General features: G+C 42.0%; 1 non-coding gene across 1 annotated transcript; it reads left to right on the forward strand.

Annotated features, from left to right (window-relative positions):
* Positions 1-656: 656 nt before the first annotated feature.
* LOC112713057 (small nucleolar RNA R71) lies at positions 657-759 on the forward strand. The gene has a single exon (XR_003158071.1). It is a non-coding gene; the product is annotated as a small nucleolar RNA R71 (small nucleolar RNA).
* The last annotated feature ends 13,420 nt before the right edge of the window (positions 760-14,179 follow it).

Consider the following 14,179-nt stretch of genomic DNA (forward strand, 5'->3'; position numbering starts at 1 on the left):
TTGGACTTCTCTGCATAAGGTTTCAAGTAGAGCCTCAATCTTTGAGAGTCTATCATCTGTTAGTGATGGTGGGTTGAGATTAGGTGGTTGAGAAGGTTGGTTAGGTGGGTGTTGATAGGATCTTTGTGAGGTGTGTTGGTGAGTTTTATTGTTGTTGGAGTTGAGGTTGTGGCGTCTCTGATCTTGACCTTGGTCTTGTTGATTTCCCCAGCCAAAGTTGGGGTGATTTCTCCATCCAGAGTTGTATGTTTTGGAGTATGGATCATAGATTTGTCTAGGTAAGTTTCCAACATAGTTGGCTTGCTCCCAGTCACCTTCTTCTTCTATATTCACTCCTTCTTGAGCTGGTGATGAAGTGATGACTGCTGCAACTTGGTTTTCCTCCACCTTCTTAGTGAGATCTGCTAGCTGCTTGGTGATCATCTTATTTTGAGCTAACAATGCATCCATGTGGTTCAGCTCCATTACTGCTCTGGTGTTACTTCTTTCAAAGGCATAGAAGTAGTCGTTCTTAGCAACTGTTTCAATGACATCTATGGCTTCTTCAATGGTTTTCTTCTTGTTTAGAGAGCCTCCTAATGAATGATCTACGGCCTTCTTTGACTCATAGGAAAGACCTTTATAGAAAATGTGAAGTTGAACCCATTCATTGAACATATCTGGTGGGCATCTTCTTGTTAAGTCCTTGAACCTCTCCTATGCTTCATAGAGAGTCTCACCATCTTGTTGCCTGAAAGTCTGCACCTCAGCTCTTAGCCAGTTGATTCTTTGAGGAGGGTAAAATCTTAGCAAAAAATTTGTTCACCACATCTTCCCAATTTGTTAAGCTCTCATTTGGGAAGGATTCAAGCCATTTGGATGCCTTGTCCCTGAGTGAAAAAGGAAATAAGAGCAGCCTATAGACATCCGGGTAGACTCCGTTAGACTTCACAGTGTCACAAATTCTCAGGAAGGTGGTTAGGTGTTGATTGGGGTCTTCTTGAGCACTTCCTCCAAATGAACAATTGTTCTGAACAAGGGTGATGAGCTGGGGTTTTAGTTCAAAGTTGTTGGCATGTATGGTGGGCTTCTGGATGCTACTTCCATATTTTCCTGGATTAGGATTAATGTAGGAGCCTAGAACTCTCCTTTCTTGCCCAGCACGGTTTGCAGGGCCTTCTCTAGCATGGTTGTGAGCTTCTTCTACATGATTATTTTCCAAATTCTCTTCCATGTTGGGTTCAAAGTACTCTTCCTCTTCCTCAACACCAACAATTCCTTTCCCTTTTGCTTCCCTCCTTAGTCTCCAGAGGGTCCTTTCAGGTTCTGAATCGAAGGAAGTTGAAGCTCCCTTTCTTCTCCCTGTCATGCAACAGAAAAAACTCACACCAAGAGATAAAATGAAGAGATTATTCTTGTTAGAGTGATTGTTAGTGTGAGTGATGCAAATTATCAAACAGTTAGTGGGTTAGTGAGCAGAATTATAATTAACAAAAAAAAGAAAGAAAAACAAAGAGGGTGAAGGGGATGAGGAAGAAACTAACAAACTGAAGGTAATCGACCAAATCAAATAACAAATAAAGAAAAAGAAAAATGCTCAATCTAGTGATCTTTCAACTTAATCATTATTGATTCAAAATCAATCCCCGGCAACGGCGCCATAAACTTGATGCATGAAAACTTGTCTCTCAATAAATTTCCCTTCGGCAGGTATACCGAATTGTCGTCAAGTAAAAACTCACAATAGAGTGAGGTCGAATCCCACAAGGATTGATTGGTCAAGCAATTTTAATTGGAAGATTATGCTAGTTGAGCTAAACAGGATCTAGTTGAGAATTGTAGAAAATTAAATGGCAGGAAAGTAAATAATAGAAAATAAATTGCAGAATCTTAAATGGGGATTTGGGACAATGAGCATGAAAATAAATGACAGAAAGTAAAGAGAATGGTTAAGATCAGAAATGGGGAAATCATTGGATTCAAGAGATGTTGCATTCTCCGGATCAAGTTCATTCTCATCTCTTCCTCAATCAATGCATTCATTGATCTCCTTGGCAATCTTAAGTGATTGGATCCCAACTCCTTGGCAATCCAATCTCTCTAAGCTTGAACAATTGCCCAATTCCTTGATTTAATTGCTCATGGGAAGAGATGAAGTGTGGTCACTGATTATACCACATGTATTTCCAAATCAAAGTGTTGGGAGGATTACATGTCACTATATCTGCCCAAACCCCAATTTGGTCCAACATGAGAAAGCATTTCTAGCATGATCTCCTCATCCCTTTTCCAAGGCTCAGAGGAGATCGAATTATGGAAAGTTTCTTTCCCAAGATAACAATCCAATTAGATGAAGATCAAAAGCTTTCTAGTAAGATCAAGAGAAAAGAAAGAAGAAGAAGAATGAAAACTATAATTGATCCATCAAATTACAACAGAGCACCCTAACCCAATGAAAGGGGTTTAGTTGTTCATAGCTCTAGAAATCAAAAATGGCAGAAAAGAAGAATCCATGCTAAAAGTACAGAAAAGTAAATATACAGAAGTAGTACTCCAAAGTGCCCTTAGCTTCTCTATAGTTCAAAACTACTCCTATATATACTACTCCTCTTAATCTTCTAGTGAGTTCTTCAAGTCTTAGATGTGGGCTCTGGATCTTGAGTTGAAGCAATTCTAATCTTTAGTGGGCCCAGCTTGCAGAGAAGTATGAATTAGGCATGGGCGTTAGTGAGATTAACGTTAAGTGACATTGTGGGTTCGAGAATGTTAGTGGTAATCACTTTTTCTACTAACGTTCCATGCTTAAATACCTCACGTTAACTCCAACTTTAGTGGCACTAACGTGACCACTAACGTTGCCTTCTAAATCTTTGCTAACGTTATTGGGACTCACTTTTCCCAATAAAGTTGGCTTATACCCCTTTCGCAAGCGTTATTGGGACTCACCTTTCCCAATAACGTTGCTATGTGCCTTTTGTCCCTATGTTAGAGTTCACGTTAGTGTAACTAACGTGGCTCTTAACGTGGGTATGCTTCAACTTCGAGAGCGTTAGTGACACTTACCTTTGTCACTAACGCTCCAAATGCCCCTACTCTCCACGTTAGAGCTCACGTTAACTAAGTTAACGTTACTCTTAACGTAGTAGAGAATGCCATCTTCCAACGTTAGTGACAAAAGTGAGTGTCACTAACGTTGGTCATCAATCCTCAACTCCACGTTAACTCTCACGTTAGTGGTCTTAACATGACCACTAACGTAGGCAATGCTAGTTGATCCAATGTTAGTGACAAAGGTGAATGTCACTAACGTTGGCATTGTTCTTCTCTTCCACGTTAGAGTTCACGTTAACTATGTTAACGTGACTCTTAACGTGGCTCATTGCCAAGTTTTGGATTGTTAGTGGTGTCCACTTTTACCACTAACGTTGGAGCAGAACGTTATTGGTGTTCACGTTTTCCCCTAACATTGGAGTTCTCTTTTTCTCTCCACGTTAACTACCATGTTAACTTAGTTAACGTGGCAAGTAACGTAAGCTATTGATGGCGTCGCAGGCATTATTGGTGATCACTTTTCTCATTAACGTTGCAAGCTGTTTACCATTCCACGTTAGTGTTCATGTTAACTAGATTAACGTGAGTACTAACGTGGTTCTTCCTTTCTTCCTTTGTCCTGAAATCAAGCAAATAAAGTGCATTAAAGCTCTAGCCGAAGTCATGAGATTATGCATCATCAATTTATCATGCAATTCTAGCAAAATCCTCATGAAATCATATAATATTCACAATAGTTGCTTGAATCAAGGTGTAAGTGTATTTTCATCCAAAACTTACCTTAGTCACTAAGAAAATGCATGAAACTACCCTAAAACAGTAAAGAAATGGTTAGTAAAACTAGCCTAGATGCCCTGGTATCACATACCAACAGCCACTCTAACAAGAATAATCTCTTCATTTTACTTCTTGTTGTGTGCTCTGTTAGTTGTATGACAGGGAGAAGAAGCGGAGCTTCAACTTCCTTTGATTCGGAACCTGAGAGGACCTTCCTTAGATTAAGGAGGGAAGCAAGAGGGAAAAGAGTTGTTGGTGCTGAGGAAGAAGAAGAATACTTTAAAACAAACATGGAGGAGAACATGGAAAATAACCATGAAGGAGAAGCTCACAACCATGCCATAGAGGGCCATGTGAATCATTTTAGGCAAGAGAGAAGAGTTCTAGGCTCTTACATCAATCCAAAACCAGGAAATTATGGAAGTAGTATCCAGAAGCCAACCATACATGCCAATAACTTTGAATTAAAACCCCAGCTCATCACCCTTGTTCAGAACAATTGTTCATTCGGAGGGAGTGCTCAATAAGACCCCAATCAACATCTAACCACCTTCCTAAGAATTTGTGACACTGTGAAGTCTAATGGTGATCATTCGGATGTCTATAGACTACTTTTGTTCCCTTTTTCACTCAGGGACAAAGCATCTAAATGGCTCGAGGAGTGATGGAGCTGAACCATATGGATGCACTGCTAGCTCAAAATAAGATGATCACCAAGCACTTAGCTGACCTTACCAAGAAGGTGGAAGAGAACCAAGTTGCAGCAGTCATCACTTCAGCACCAGCTCAAGAAGGAGTGAATGCAGGAGAAGAAGGTGACTGGGAGCAAGCCAATTATATGGAAAACTCACCCAGGAAGACCCGTTATCCATACTCCAAAACATACAATTCTGGTTGGAGAAACCACCCTAATTTTGGGTGGAGAAATCAATAAGACCAAGGCCAAGACCAGAGATGCCACAACCACAATCCCAACAACAATGGAACTCACCAAAACCCTCATAGAGATCATATAACATCCACGTAATCACCCTTCTCAATCTCCTAACCTCAACCCACCATCACCAACCAAAGATAGACTCTCCAGAATTGAGACTTTACTTGAAGTCTAAGCCAATAGAATGTTCAAGGATGAAGTGCGAGCCAATATCAAAAACCAAGGAGACACCATCAAAAGGCTGGAGTCTCAAGTGGGGTATCTATCTCAACAATTTCCCAAACCTACTGATGGTTTTCCAAGTGACACAGCGAAGAACCCAAGAGGAAAAGCAAAGAAAGTAAGATGGAAGGAATGCAAAATGATCACTCTAAGTGATGAGAGGAGTGTGGAAGAAGCATGCACACAAACAGAACACTTCCAAGACAATCCAAAGGAAAAGCAGGAAGAGAGAAATCAAGAGGAGCTAAAAAAAGAAGAGACTCTGAACCCATATGCACTTTTTCCCCAAAGGCTCAAGGGTGGTGTAGCAAGGAGAGTATATTCAAGGTTCCTCGACTTGTTTGCATCCCTTCATGTGAACATACCGTTCATTAAGGCTCTGCAGCAGATGCGTTCATACATCAAGTATATAAAGGAGCTGCTGACCAAGAAAAAAAAGTTCACTGAAGGGTGGGCAAACAATAGTGATGAATAAGGAGTGCAATGATCTCATTCAAACAGAGCCACCTACAATGAAGAAGGACCTAGGGAGTTTTCACATCCCCTGTGCTATATGAGAAGCAATGATTGATAAGGGACTCTGTGATCTGGGAGCAAGCATCAGTTTAATGCCTCTATCCCTCAGGAAAAAGCTCCAAATCAATGAGCTAACACCCACGGACGTAATCATCAAACTGGCCGACAAAACTCAAAAATAGGCAATAGGAGTGGTTGAAAACGTGCTAGTGAAGGTTGGGAACTACTTCCTCCATACAGACTTTGTTATCTTGGAGATGGAAGAGAATCACATCCATCCCATCATCCTTGGGAGACCATTCTTAGCCACAGCCAGAACACTTATAGATTTGGAGCGAGGAGAACTAATATTGAGGATACATGATGAACAACTCACCTTCAATGTCTTCAAACCCTCACAAGAAGCAAATCATGATAACAAAGAATCAAGGGAAGAGCACAATAAGGAACTGATGGAAGGGATAAGCACGAGAGCACAAGCATCACACTTGAGAATCCCTATGGTTGACAAGCAATGTGTTCAGAAGGAACAACGGCCAAGTGTAACCCAAGAGGAGTTAGACCCACCAGAGTCACATGAGACAAGCAACAAAACCATCCTAAAAGAAGGAACCACAAGGGGCAAAGTAACATCGAGGGAAACAAGGAAAAAGGCCCCAAGGGGATGGAGGAACAAGAAGATCCCTACAGAGGATTTTTCTCCAGGAGATGAAGTGGTCTCTGCTTATATTCCACCTATCCCACCTCATCTCCCCATCATCCCATCTCAGCTACCTCAAGTGTATACCATCAGCAAAATTCTGTCCTTAGAACATGTGGAGATTCTTAACAAAGCCAATGGAGATAGATTCACTGCAAGAGGGGAAGATTTGAAGCACCACCAACCACCCTGACAAAGGCCAAACGTCAAGCTAATGACGTTAAAGAAGCGCTTCATGGGAGGAAACCCATGTTTTATATCCGTTCCTTTTAATCTTTAATAGTAGTTAATAAAGCAAGGTTCATGAATTCTAAACCAACTTTGACAAGCACTTGTAAGAACCTCTACATGCAGCATATGGTGAATGACAAGTTTGGTGTTCAAGGCACACTGAGAGAGCTTGAACACAATTCATATTATGTCAACCTTAGAGCCTTAATCAAATTAATTTTTTTACCACATTATCACAAAATAAGTTTGGTGTCACCAACGTTTCATGCATGAGCACTTGAGTGGTCGGTTAGTTTGCACTCATGAACGGCTCTTAGTTAGCCAAAAGCAAAAAAAAAGGGGTGGCTAGCCTCCAAAATTTATTTTACCGCCACAATTCAAACTAATTTCTATTCTCTTTTGTCTTGCAAGGATATTGAAGGGAATGTTGGAAGAAATTGAAGAGACAACCAATTGAAGGGGGGTCGGCCACTTCACCAAAGGAACTACATACTTGTCTTCAAGGAGAATACCTTGGGAAGTGTTGCCATGCAACATTGGGAGTAGGATAGCCTTGGAGATCGAACCAATCAATTCATACAAGAAGTGATCCTTATGCCCATCCAATGCCAAACCCCAACTGTCCACCATTGGATTTCTCTATCAATCCACACCCTTCAAGTCTCATCATCCTCCTATATAACAACCCCTCACTCTAAACCTTTCCTTATACAACTATCCGTCCAATCCATCTCTCTCTTCTTTCTTTCGAAACACAATCCTCTAAGCTACACCATATCTAAACCCGATCGACTTCTAGAATCAATCCATACACCTCAATACCTTCACATATCAACTCCTACTCATTGTATCATCAAGCTCCAAGAGGCGAAAGGGGAAGGAACCGGTGGAGAGCATCCCTTTCGATGAAAGAAGATTCAAGACCGCCTTCTATGAGCTCCAATTTGAATGGATAAAACACAAGAAAATACTGCCAGAGTTGACATTCCAGTTTAATGAGGATGAGTGCCCATAGATTAGAGAAAAGATTGAACAGAGGGGTCGACAAAAGCTCATGAACCTAGAAACAAAGATAAATGCAAACCTCATCAAGGAGCTCTATGCCAATGTGGCCAGAGAAGACAATACCAGGGCTCCTACCTTCAAAAGCTATCTGAGAGGAATAGAAGTGGACTTCAGCCCCAATGCTATAACAAGGACTCTTCAGCTGAGATCACCACATTTTTATGAGCTCAGTTATCAAGTAAGAATAAGTAATGGCCCCGACAATGATGAACTTGAAGAAATTGTGAATGATATGTGCGTTATAGGATCTGATTGGGAAAGGTACTCGGATAGAAGACCACAGTTTGTTAGGAGAGGAGACCTCATCTCAGAAGCCAAGGGATGGTTTGAGCTCGTGAGGAGATCTATCCTCCCAGCCGTAAACAATTTTGAGGTCAACATTGCTCGAGCTACCATGGTACATTACTTAATAAAGGGTGGAGGCATCAATGTTCAGCCGAGAAGAATGATCCGGGTGCTAGACTTTGGTATCCCAGCACCATCCTTAGACTATGTATGAAAGCCAAGGTGCTATTCAAAGATAACAATCCAAAATGGGTAAATCTTGGGAGATTAGTTATGCTCCAGTGTATAACTTATGTGGCACCTGCTCAACAACAAAGAAGGCCTCAAATAAGGAAGAGAACATCACAAGAAGAACCTCACCAAGAAGAACCTCATCAAGAAGAGTACTACGATCCAACTAACATAAACTTGAATCATATTCAGGGAGCCATTAAGGATCTAGCAAGGAGTTATATAGAGGGACAAGAACAACAACTACACGTTCAATCCCAAAGGATGGATCGTCAAAAAGAATAGCTCTCTAATTGGATGAATCAACAAAGGGAGTGGCAGAAACAACAAATGGATAGGAATGATGAAATTTGAGAAAAGGACAAAACTCATGCATGTACGGTTGTCCTAAGGAGAAAAGCAAGTCATATGTGCATGTTTGGAAAGCACAACGCTGCAGGAATCAGCACCTAGGAGGCCGAACCATGTGCCCAATGAAGGAGCAATCCTTGTCTTCATTCATGTTTACATGTAAGCCGTTCATTCCATGAATTTTCAATAAAGGCATGCTCAATCCTCACCCTTCATTGCTACATAACCGAACCACCAATGCCTTTCTCCAATAATGCCGTCCCGTGTATAAATTGGTAGCAACACCTCCTGAGTCCAAGTACCTTTGCTTTCATCATATAAGTCTTCCATAATATTTACATCATCCCTCTTATACCCAAATACATCACACAGTACCCAACTTCTTCTTCCTTTCGTCCTATGCCGTATCCTAAACAAAGGTTCATTATCCTTTCATCTTCCCTAATTCATGGCTTCATCAAGTTCCAAAAGAAGGAAAGGAAAGGAACCAGCTGGAGCCGAACCACCAACCTATGATGCCAGGGGATCCAAGCCACTTGAAGAGAATGGATTTCATACCTGAAGCCAAAGGTTGGTATGAGATAGTGAGAAGATCCATATTCCCTATTGTAAATACCTCAAAGGTTACAATAAAGAGAGCAATCCTGACATACTGCATACTCAAAGGAGGAGAAATCAATATCCCACAGCTCATAGCATATAGCATTCAAGAGATGGCTGAGGATACTTGTTCTGGGAGTTACCTGAAACTGTAGGTCGATCTCGGATGAGATCTTCTGTGTTGGTCGGAGCCGACGTGTCCGGCAGGTGCACGGCGGCCGGAGCTGGTGTGTCTGCCTTATTGGACTTGGTGGTGGTGCTGATCCTTCGTCCCCGGAGGGTGGGGGTACCTGCAAGTGACTCCGATGCTTAAGTTAGCAAGGGTATTAAGCAGGTATTGAGTAGAATCAGAGTATGAGTTATACCTGGGTGCTCCAGTGTATTTATAATGGTGAGATGTGGCCTCCTGTGGAAAAGATAAGTTAGTTATCTTATCTTATCTTTATCTTTAAGTGAGGTTATTTTTTTAAGGGAACCGCCTTTATCCCTGTAGGCTTTGGGCCGCCTTAGGATTTGGGCGTGTTCCTCTATTTGGGCCCTTTGTTTGGGCTTTCCTGTGACTTGGCCGAGCTCTTTGAGAAGAGGTCGGGTTGTCCTGACCTGAAGAGGTCGGTCATTTTGCCTGTAGAACATCCCGGGTCGGACAGCTCGACCCAGGGTATGAACAGTGCCCCTGCTTGAGCTCGGTCTTCTCTTTTTGAGGCCGAGTCCTTGACTTTGGTCCTTCTTCGGTGAAGCCGAACTCAAGCATTTTGTCAATTCCTTTGCAGCAGCTTTTGAATGTAGATCGTTTCCTCTAAAGGCGCGCGCTTTTATATTGGCGTTTTGGGAATGTGTGAGGGTTTAATGCTTTCCTTAATTTCGGCATTTAATTGCCCCATTTCCTTTTGACTCTTTATTTTGATTTTTGAAAGCCCAGAAACGGTTTCTCTTCTTTTGCCCTTTTCATAACTTCTCTTCTCCGTTCTCTCCGCTCTTCTAATTCTTGTTTTTGCGCCTCTCCTTTTCTCTGTGTTCGCGTCGTCGTTTTGGCATTTCTGGAGCTTCTGTTGTCGCCTGGAATTTTTACGTTTCTCCCTGCGACATTGCTCTTTGTTCGCGTTCTTTGTGAGAAGGTGTTCCCAGATTTCCATCTTCAGTTTCTTTGAAGCTCGCTGCCCTTTCCAGGTTGGTACTAGCTTTCTTGCTTCTTTCGTAGCTTCGTCTTTAGTTTTTTGGTGAAGTTCTGTTTTTGCATGTTTTGAAAGCCTTGAACCTTTTTGTGATCTTTGCTTTTGTTTCCTTCGCTGTAAACGTGTTTTTCTTTCTTTCATTCTTTTTTTTTGGCATTTTCGTCGAGGCTTTTCTAGGGTTTTGTTGCTTCTGACAGAGAATCTGCATCCGTTCCTTGTTTTTGGAGGTTTGCTTTTTGCCTGATCTTTGAAAAAAGGTTGTATCTTTAATGGTCTCTGCTTGTCGTTGTTTGATGTTTGGGATTGCTTGGCAGGCTTGTAATGATTTGCCATGTTTTTCTTTGGTGAAAGGCGTTTGTTGTTTTGAATCCTTTGTGAGAAATGCTAGGATGTAAGTTGTAGAGTATTTGTGGAAACCTTGCTTTGTTACTGCCTCCAAAGGATGCCCCAGGACTTTGGTTTGAGTCTTGGGGTTTTCCTTTTTGTGGTTTCATCGCCTGAGAAGTTTTGACCGAGTTGTTTTCTCCATGTCCGAGATGTTTGTAGTAACCCCTATCTTTTTTCTTACTTTGTAGGATTTAATTGGCCTCATGTCTTCTAGCAATAACATTGTAGAGATGTCTTCCAGAGTTCCCGAGGGGATGTCCGATTGGCTGGACTCCCTTGTTTTGTTGTGTGTTTCCGTTGTGGATGCTGAATTTTGCACAGAGCTGAGGAAGCGTCATAGGATTTGTGGGAACAATGCTCGCGAGGGGGATTACGAGCTTGTTGCTCCTGATTCTGATGAGAGGGTTTGCTTTCCAACTTCCATCGAGGGGGAGCGTCCTTTCTTTTATGCCTATGAATACTTTTTCAGCCAATTGAATGTTACTTTTCCTTTTACTGCTTTTGAAACCGACCTGTTGTGGTTGTGTAATATTGCTCCATCCCAGCTTCACCCCAATTCCTGGGGTTTTATTAAAATTTTTCAACTTCTCTGTCATGAACTAGATGTAACACCTTCCCAGAATCTGTTTCTTTACTTGTTTGTTTCTGCCAAGCCTGGTGGCTCTTCAAAAAAGAAAGCTTCTTGGGTTTCTTTTCGGTCCGCCCAGGGCCATAAAGTGTTTGCAATGTATGATGAGTCCTTTAAGGACTTCAAAAAACTACTTTTTTAAAGTTCGAGCTGTTGAGGGGGCCCGCCCCTTTTTTTCTTGATGAAAATGACGAGCCTGCTTTTCCTCTAGAGTGGCAAAAGAATGTAAGAGTGCCACGTTACACATGGGAAATGCTTAGTGAGGTTGAGCGGGCTTTTGTAGTTATTCTTGAAGATTTGTGGGGGAAGCCTCCCCATCTGGATACGAAGAGATTTTTGAATGATCCGTCCTTGGTTCGGCCTGCTTTGGGTATTTGTTTGTCTATTTGGCCCGACTTGCCTCTATATTTATTTCCTTTTTGTTCCTCTTTTGTAACTCTTTGTCGTGGTTGTTTTTGTGTTTGCAGAGATGTCTAAAAACAATGACTCCATGAAGGCCTTCAAGAAGGCGAAGAAGGCAACTGCTGCTCTGAACATCTCGGCCAAGGTGGCCGGCGAGAGATCTTCACAGGTCCCCTGAAGCCCCCTGTGCCGCGTTCCCTTGGGCCGAGGAAAGTAATTCCTACTCCCCAGTTTCATCAGGTCGATCCTCCTCAAACTTCTGCTGCTGCTTCTGGTGCCCCCCTTTGAAAAAGCAAAAAACATCCGAACCCTTTAACTTGGATGCTCCGGACTTTGATGCCATTGAATTTGTTGACCAGCAAATTGCCCCCTATGGTGGGCTTTCCATGGACGATGTGTCTCTTTTAAAGCATTTGTACTTTATTACCCAAAATAGTGTGAAGATGGCCCACATGGGTGCGGCTATTTTTCGAACAATTCAGGGGATTCCGGTTCATGCTACCAAATCTTTTATGGAGGAGGCCAAGTCAGAGTTTGATCGAATCAAGGGTCTGAAGGAGGAGTTGGAGGTGAAGTTGGCCAAGGTGGAGAAGGAACTGGAGGGTGAGAAGGCCAGCTCTATTGTCCTTGCCACTTCTCTGAAGCTGGCCGAAGACATGGCTTTGAAACATAAGGATAGCTATGTCTCGGCTTATAGGGAATTGATGCGTCTTCGGGAGGAGGTGGAGACAGTTCGGGCTAATTATAGTGAGCTTCAGGGTCACCTTGTGGGTAGCGTAACTGCTGCCTCCGAGAACCTGATGGAGCAGTTCTGGGTTGTTGCTCCTGATGCCGACTTGACTCTCATTAGCCTGGATAATGTTGTGAGAGATGGTAAGATTGTCCCTGATGACCAGGATGATGAAGAGACTGATCCTCCCCCAGTGCCTTCTCTTAAAGTGTCGACCTCCTCTGTTCCTCCCGTTACATCTGATCCGGATTGCTAGATTCTGAACCGAGATGATGGAACCGTAGATGCCGTGCCCCTTCAGACTCGTCCTCCTTCTCCTCATACTGATGCTGCCGGGAAAGCTCCCGATCTTTAGCTGATCTTTTTCTGGATATTTTATGTAAATAGCCCGATTTGTGGGCTTTTGAACTTTGTTTTGTTTGACGCCTCTAGTTGTCTTGCAACTCTTTTTGAAAAACAAAAGTAGCTTCTGAGGTTGATTTTGTGGTGATCTCTTGAAGCTTTTATCGTATTATGCATGATATCTGTTGAAATTTTGCTGTTCTGACCTCTTTAGGTTGTTTGCGTGCTTTATCGTTTGTAGCTCGGATCCTTTTGAGGTCGTGCCTGTGGGGGGTCCGACTTGTTTCTCGGTTTCCTCGCTCTTTGTTTGTATTTTTGGTGCCTTATGACAGTTTTCTTTATGTTGGTCACCCTCAAAAGTTATTTTGTGATCCCCTTTTCTGGGCTTTTACTTGGTCTTTTTCAGGGATTATGTTGATAACTTTTTAGTGGTAGGAGTCCGACTTGGTTATGTCGGTCTCCTTTAAGTTATTTTTTGTAGTCCTCTTTTTTGGATCTTTGTCAGATCTCTTTCAGGGACTACTTGTATAACTTTTTTAATGGTAGGAGTCCGACTTGGTTATGTCAGTCTCCTTTAAGTTATTTTTCGTAGTCCTCTTTTTGGATCTTTGTCAGATCTCTTTCAGGGACTACTTGTATAACTTTTCTAATGGTAGGAGTCCGACTTGGTTATGTCGGTCTCCTTTAAGTTATTTTTCGTAGTCCTCTTTTTTGGATCTTTGTCAGATCTCTTTCAGGGACTACTTGTATAACTTTTTAGTTTTGGGCTGACTTTGTTATGTCAGGCCCTTCTAAGTTAAAGTAATCCTCTGTAATAGGGTTGGCCAGACCTCTTTCCAGGGTTTACTTATAACTTGGGTTGACTTGGTCCGATTTCTGAACATCGGCCAGTCTTTTAAGTTATTATATTAGCTATCCGTAAGACCTCGTCAGGTTCTTTTTTTAGATTGCTTTCGATAACTTCTTACATTATTCTGTGTTCATCTTTGCCGATTTGTAGAAAATGGTTGGCGTCTTTAGATCGTCTTTTGGGTGAATCGCGTTTTCACCTTTATCGGACGATTGTCTTTATCGTGGTCGCGCAGTGAATTTGTTTTTCACTTTCTGCCGACCTGTTGATTTATAATCGGATGATGAATACTTCAGATTAATGCATCTTGAAATCTTGTAGAATATCTAAATAATCTTTATTCAAAGGAAAAAATGCAAATATATACATGTGGGAATTTCCTTGTCCCTTTAAGTCGGGTACGATCTAGGTCTCGATATGGTGCCTCATTAAAAAACTTTTTCAGGAAAAATAGCGCATCCATTTAGTGAGATCTTTTACCTTTTCTAACTGTAGTACCTTCTTAGGTTGCAGGCGTGCCATGATCGGGGAAGCTCTCGTCCATCAAGCTCGGACAGTCTGTAGTAGCCCTTCCCCAGTACTTCAATGATTCGGTAGGGTCCTTTCCAGTTTGCTGCCAGCTTTCCTTCTCCGGGTCGAGTTGTTCCGATGTCATTTCTGATTAAGATGAGATCATTCTCTGCAAAACTTCTCGGCACTACCTTTTGATTATATCTGGAAGCC

Source organism: Arachis hypogaea, chromosome 1 (genome assembly GCF_003086295.3).
Source record: "Arachis hypogaea cultivar Tifrunner chromosome 1, arahy.Tifrunner.gnm2.J5K5, whole genome shotgun sequence".
NCBI classification, from domain to species: Eukaryota; Viridiplantae; Streptophyta; class Magnoliopsida; order Fabales; family Fabaceae; genus Arachis; species Arachis hypogaea.